This window comes from Drosophila yakuba, chromosome 3L (assembly GCF_016746365.2).
Source record: "Drosophila yakuba strain Tai18E2 chromosome 3L, Prin_Dyak_Tai18E2_2.1, whole genome shotgun sequence".
Taxonomy (NCBI): domain Eukaryota; kingdom Metazoa; phylum Arthropoda; class Insecta; order Diptera; family Drosophilidae; genus Drosophila; species Drosophila yakuba.
The window spans coordinates 5,959,011-5,966,498 of record NC_052529.2 but is presented as its reverse complement, the minus strand read 5'-3'; the positions used below and the strand labels follow the sequence as shown (position 1 = coordinate 5,966,498).

The 7,488-nt window shown below is 38.4% G+C and overlaps 1 non-coding gene across 1 annotated transcript; it reads right to left on the bottom strand.

Annotated features, from left to right (window-relative positions):
• Positions 1–1,189: 1,189 nt before the first annotated feature.
• Positions 1,190–1,271, bottom strand: Trnas-aga. The gene has a single exon. It is a non-coding gene; the product is annotated as a tRNA-Ser (tRNA).
• Between the last annotated feature and the right edge of the window lie 6,217 nt (positions 1,272–7,488).

Here is a 7,488-nt window from a genome sequence, read left to right as displayed (position 1 = left end):
GGCCATTTAATATTTTATGTTAATTTATCAAATAAAAATTTCATTGCGTAATTATAGTTTTTAGCAACATTAGCGTAAGGTACGCTTACCAATTTCTTTGGTGCTATTGTTTAACCTTGCTAAAGTTTATATTAATAACATTTTTAATAAAATTTACTTAGCTCCACCCATTGGTCTGCTCAGATTGGCAAGCTTAAGTTAACTCCTCCTCTTGCTGCCATTTTCATTGGGCGCTTCTCTATTGGCTCACGTCGATTAGCCAATCAGCTTTGGCCACACCCATTTGCCAACTTTTAATTGGTAAGCTCCTTCATGCTGTCAAACTTGAAGTTATTATTCAGCTTACTTTCACTTTAAAATAAATAATAAAATATTAACAAAATGCAGCAGAGGAAGCTAATGAGCATAAGCCTTATCTTCTGTCTGAAAATGCATAGAAAGTGCTCATTTTTCTGACGCTCTTTTACTGCGTGTCTGAAACTTCTTTACGACCCATTGTCTCAATTACACTGCAATTCTTCGCAGCGCGAGGATGAAGGACCACAATAAAGTGCGAGCTGGAAGTTGTCAAAAACAATTCGTAGAGGAGCCCCGCACCAATTACCAAACTCAAATAGATCTATTTCGAAATTCAATTTGTAGCTCGCAGCTCGCATCCAGGGCAGCCAACAAACGAGGCCAATTACTTTAAAATATTTCGTCGAGCAAACTTGGTCGACAAGTTTCGAAAAACAAAAAGAAAGTAACCAAAAAGGCAAAGAGGTTCGGTTCTTTTGTCTTGGTAAGGAAACTCAGAGCTGGCAACAGGCTAAAGAGGAGGATGCTGTGCGGGTGGCTGAGAATAAAACAGAAATCCCTTTTATGCTTTGATTATGGTAATTTTGCGATTTGTTTTCATTGCAGTGAAACATGCAATTTTCCTATATACATATATATGCCAGCTATATACATATATATATTATGTAGTCCATCTAAGGGGGAAACTATGAGCTCCAGCAAGTTGCTGGTATGCAACTTCTTAGCTTGACAAAGACCAAGGCAAGGAATAGCAATTTGCATAAGTTGTGCCAACGAACAAACTAGCTAAATGCACACGAAAAAAAATCTCAAATATACTTTTTTAAATACTTTACTATAAAAAATTAAAAATTAAAAAAAATATTTGTGTATAAAAAGATTATTTAACGATCGCAGTCGGTAGGATTCGAACCTACGCTCCCAGAGGGAATCTGATTTCTAGTCAGACGCCTTAACCGCTCGGCCACGACTGCTTGATGAAGGGGCCCACCGAAAAGATACTGAAAAGCTTGCTCATAATAACATTTGGCGTATACAATCACTTGCCCATAATTTAAACATATGCGCTTTTATTATCTTTAGAAATTTATTCAATTCACTTAATGTGGCTCCTATCTTTTCCACTCGATTTCTAAATATAGAACAGGTTTATAATAAACTTTTAGTTAAAATTATTGCTTTGCTCTCGTTTTGTTTGTCTACGAAAATAAGGTTTTTGTGCCTCTGTTTGGCTACACAAAATTTGTTTAAGTGCAGAGAGAGTGAGGAAATTACAGGGAAGTATTTTGCATACATTCAGGTCTTCCCTGAATTCCTCGCCTGCAATTTCCACCTCCATTTCACTTATTGTCCCTGTCATATGATTTAGCTGAATTATGGCCGCCATTCGGTTCGTTTCGCCCTTGGGCTAATTTATAAACGTAAATCTACTTTGATGCTAATGACGCCGCTGAAGGCAAACAACATCAAACAGCGTCCTCCCGCAGATAGTTTTCAGTTGATATATCAATTTGCATGCCAAAGGTTGAAATTAGTGCATTTGCTCAAGGGCCGCCTCGCCGATGGCTAAAATCTATATATACGAGTATATTCTTCCCACCGATTTCACCCGTTTTAAGCCCCAGTTCAGCTGGCAGGTGTTGGCACTGTACAAGCATTGTGATTTATGGTTTAGCCACGCAATTGCGTACGGCCAGTGACCAGCATTTTTAAGTGTTCAACGCTGCGTATGCGTAACATATGTGCCGCCAGTATTTCCACCTGTGTGGGCGTGTATATGTTTGATTAAATTATGTCTGCGTGCAAGTGGAAACATTTGTGAAAATATCAAACTTTCGCTCTATAGGTCGGTCACAGATGGCTATAGGAAAGTGTATAGAATGACCAGAATATGCTGAATTTATAATATATAATTTAATGTTCAAAAGGAAAAAGCAAAAAGTTTCATGATCAATTTATCATGCGATGAAATTGCTTAAATTTGTGATCATCACATTTGTCGTCTCTTGTAAATAAGTGTTTTGTGTCTAATATGACAAAACTTAACTAAAAGATATTAAATACAATTATAAGTGATTTTCTTTCCATCAACATTCAATTTGTTGTGGGTTGTAAGTCTCATATGTGAAATTAGTTTTTAGCTTAAAATGCGAGAACAATTTTTTCTTTAGATTTTTTGATCAAAAATAATTAGTTTTTTTCCGATAGCAGTAAAAATAATTGTCCAAAAGTGGAATGCCATACCTCGTTGAATTCGTAACAAAATTCCCTATCGATCAATGTACATACTTTGAAATGCTAATTTTTTGACATTTTTCGCAAATTTTGATGATGGTATCCCTTATCGAAAATGTGAAAATTTGCTAAAAATTGTTTTTTCGAAAATTAAAAAAAATGTGTATCCACATAGTTAGCTATGTTTATTAGCAGCACAAAACAGTCTTTATTTAAGCTGTGCGGCAATTTACTATAAAAAGTACCTGGAAGCAGACCTAACCATTCCTTCATACTAGGAGTCACCAGATATCCTGCGACCAGACCGACTGTGGCCACTGGTTATTTATTTGCTCATTTATTTGGGACCATTTTTTCTATATTCTGACCCAGCTTGGTTCTTTGTGTGCTCGGCACACATTTGTGGCGGTTTTTTGGGTAAAACATCTTAATAACAAATTTGTAAAGCTTAGCACACACAATGGCAAGCTGTGTCCTTTAAATTGCTGCGGCCTTCCCTTCGCAGTGATAAGGCCTTGACTGTTGACTTTAAGGCCTTTAACCCTTCGATGTGGCACAAACAATGACCACACACAGCCACGCCCACTGCCCACTGCCCCTGCTGTGGTCTGGCCACGCCCACCAGAGCGAGGTCATCGGGTCATCAAATTGAAATGTGAAGCGGTTTTTTGTGTGTTCTCTGTTTCATCTTGTCGGCTGCCGCAATCCGGATGCAGATTAATATGACCAAATGGTGGAGGAGCAATTCCGGTTCAGAGGTCATCAATGTGACATTTGCCGCAGACTCTAATTGCTCTTGATTAATGGATTGTTTTTCACTTATTTTCATATCCGAAAATGACAAAATAGTCAATGCCTGATAGATGCAGCATTGAATTCTTCGTCGATTGAGGTCAAAAATTGTTTTATACATAAGCCTTTAGTGGCCTCTACATTCGCGACTGTCGGAGTAGATAAATATATCATAGAAATTGTTTATCCTGCTAAAAATCTGTCATATTAAATCCGGCAATATCTGTCTTTATTATTAGGTTTCCAATTTATACACATATATATCCTTTTTCGACCTGTATTATTTGCCTTATATATAAACCTTTGGTTTCGTTTATACAGGTGATTTTGAAGCAATTCTCACTGTGCATTTAAGCTCCTGTGGGTTTTAAGGTGCAGTCAAGCTGCTTTAGTCACACTTCAAAGCCATAACTCAAACACACCGCCTTTAATGGCAATAAGCAGCTGGCTGCAATCTTAACCGAGCACTTTCGCTCCACTCGAAGTATTACGAGTTGAAAAACAATAAATATCGCCTCGAAGAGGCCAAATCTGTTACACAACATGAGTGGAGTGGATCATGAACTGGAACACGTTCTGCATGACAGTCATGACGTTGACAAAAACAAAGTCATCAACGAAGCTGAAGTTGAGAACTGCAATCAAATCGAAGCGGCAAGTGCGGGGAGTCGAATTTCAAAAAGGGATGTACTAGCTGGGTATCCATCCGTCGAACAAAACATTGACTGGGCGACTTATTTTACATTTTTGAAGGGCCTGTGTCCCGGTTTATGATTAAAGTAAAAGCATGAATATCGAATGCTGTACGGCATGACATGGCCCCAATCTCATCCTCATCCCCATTCTCACACTCATCGTTATCCTGGCGACCAGCTCGCAACTCGCAACTCGCTCACTTTTGGCAACTTCATCATTGTGATAAATGAGCTTAGCTTGTAGCACATTTTTCACAACAAACTCAAATTTTGTTCTCCCCTTTCGTTTTTGTTGTGTTTTAGCTCACAACTTGTTTTTTTTTTTTTTTTTTTTTTTTGCCCCCCCTCAATTGTTATTAACAACTTTTTTTGTGGGTGTAATTTTGCACAGTGCAACAAAGTTGAAAGCTCAAGGATTTATACCACATCGAAACTAACGAAACAAAGTTTGAACATTCTGCCATACGTTCTGGGATCGTCATCCACCAGGAGGATGCAAATGTTTGACATGCAATAGTTGGCGGGAAATTCTTTTAGCGCTAACTGTGCTTTTTGAGCAGCATCTTCAGGCAAACGACTTTGGCACTTTCGGCACGTGCCCTTCCTTCCCCACTTACAACTTAGTTAGTTTGATTTTGAATGGTTTATTTGGTTGACTTGGCTTCGTGGTTTCTACTGATGCTTCAGCTTCAGCTTCAGCTTTTGCTTCCAATTGTTATCAACCAATTTTCCAGGCGAATGGGGGGAAATTTTTGCGGAAAAGACCACAGTAAAACTTCCTGTAAAGGCGCGTTTGGTGGTTCGCCTTTTCTTGGTTACATTTGCAAACAACGTTTTGAGCGATTGCCAAAAGTCAAAAAAGTCATTTGACACAAAGGACTTCAACTAATGAGTTCCTTATCTTCGCATAAATACGATAATTACTACTACATCTGGTCTTCACTTTCTTTTAAAATCTAGAAGCAAAAGTATGGTATGCAAAAATGTGCCAAGATTTATGGAACGGCCCAAGTTGGTAGCTTTCAGCCGTCTGGCATGGAAATAAATATATTTCTGGCCCACACAAAATGTAAATTTTCTTAAGCCGGATGAAAGGCGGTGAGCTATAAATGAGGGCCTGGTGTCAATGGGTCGGTGTGTGTGTGTGTGTGTGTGGATAATGCAATGAAAATAGGCCAGAATTTTCTGCTACTTTTCGACTCACTCTCTTTTTTTTTGTGCGAAAGTTATGCGAGCAAACCGCAAGGTAATTAAATTCCTTAACCTTAAGCAGCATTATGGCTAGCCGGTTTTCGGGTGGATGGGCCATGTCCTTGGTGCTTTGGTTCCAAAATGGGAAGCGCACTCACACAGGCACAATGAATGTGTTTGCGGTGACATCAGTGCGCCTGTGTGTGTGCGTGCTTGGCACTTGAGAATTTAATTGAATTTTTTTGTAGAGCAGATAAGGATGCGAAGGATGTTTCAGCATCTTGACTGTGTGCCCACAGTCCACCCAACCGAACAAGCATTCTCCTCATCTGGACTCTTGCATAGTTTTACCCGCGGCGCAAAATGTCATAAATTATCTAATAAAGTTTTTATTTAACGAGATAGAGGGAGAAGTTTCATTTTGCTTTTAATTACATTTTTGAATCAAGAATGCGAATAAGTAGAAAATTGGCCAGAACAATAAACCAGAAAAAAACAAACAAAGCGGTCACTGCAATGTATTGTTTTGCGGTTCAATTATTATTTGAAATTTTCCACCACCACCTGAAAAACTTAATGGGCTCACTCAAGCATCAATTGTGCTGAGTTGACATTTCCCCATTTTCTCCACTCAACGGCAATTCATAATGGCACTAAATAAATAATGAGCTAAGGCTGGTTCAGAAAATGCAATGAAAGGGCATTTTTTGGAATAAATCATCTAATAAATAATTAATAAATAAAACCATTAGATGGTAACTAAAAAAAATACCTATTTTTAGTAATAATCATGAGGATGCTTTATAGTGAGTTATTGGTTTAAAGCTTTATATACATATTATGAATTTACTTTGCTCTGGCACCATAACCAAATTAGTTACATCCACTTAACTTAATACCACCCATTTCCCTCTCCGAAATGTCAAAATCATCGTGCAGGCAAAGTTACTACGAATTTCGCACTCTAACGAGAAGAAAATCCAGTGGAAAAGCATTTTTCTTCTCTCACAAAACGAAATAATGAAATTGTACAAAAGGCCGGGCACAAAAAGAAACACAACAAGAAGTCTACGAGGAGAGCATAAAGAAAAATGGAAAGCAGTGCCATGTAATCCAATTGCATGAAATGTACACAAGGACACGGGGCGGCATTTAATTTAGGGGCGTGCCTAACGCACACACACACACACACACACCAACACTCATTCAGTGCGAAATATGTTAAATAAATATGATGGGTGAACAAAAATACAAAAAAAAAAACGTGTCTGAAATGGGAAAAGGAGAAAAGTTAAAGAAATTTACATGGATGGCTTTTGCCTTTACATTTAAGTGGTTTCCCTTGTTGCCTCTGAGTGTGTCTGTGTGTGTGTGTGTGTGAGTTAGTGCGATTGTGTAAGTGTGCGTCTAACTAAGTGTGTGTGACTTGGCCACACTTTTTGGCTCAACTCTTTGGTTCTTTTGTTGCTTTTGGCGCTTTGAAGTAAGTGCATTTAACGCTGCTCCTCCCGCTTAACTTTCTGTCATCCATGGACGTAGTGCTGAATATTTTAAAGGCAATTTAAATTTAAATATTTTCTAGGGATTTTTAAAAGAGATAACCTAATACAAATTTTAATTTCACTTATTTTAAACAGCCGAGCCTAAGAAACCCCCTTGAACTTCTGCCATGCCCCATTTTACCACTTTTCCGTTAAAAGTGCTAAGTGCGCTTGAGATTTAACCCCCTTTGCCGGCATTCTGCACTTTTTCGAGCCTTGTTTATGCTGTTGACTTTTGTGTGCAAGTGTTTTCTTTAATGTTCCCCTGCCGCATTGTTGCAAACGCGTTGAATTGCGCCCCATAATTCAGTTGCACACGACCAAAAACACAAAATCTATTATGCTTAATATTCGCCCTTGCATTAACCTACTGCGACACATGCGATTTTCAATTTGAATTGAACCGCTGAACTTGTACGGAATTTTGATCGATTTGCAATTATTTTAGAAACACAATTTTCATGTTTTTCCTGCCGGGGAAATTCAGGGAAATGGCAGACCGGAAAATGTGCTGCTTAATAAAACGTAACACGTTGTGGGCCAAAAACCGAAGGTCGCATCGAATGCGAAATTTTATCTTTGTTCCAGTTGTTGATTTTTGCTGATGCTCTACTTGCTGCTTTTGTCTGTTAGTGTGTGCCTGCATTCAATTCAATGCATGTAAAATAAAATTATGCAAATTTATAAAGCATTCGCCCTGTGGTACGGAACAGCAACCGAATTCATTTGCTGCGGAG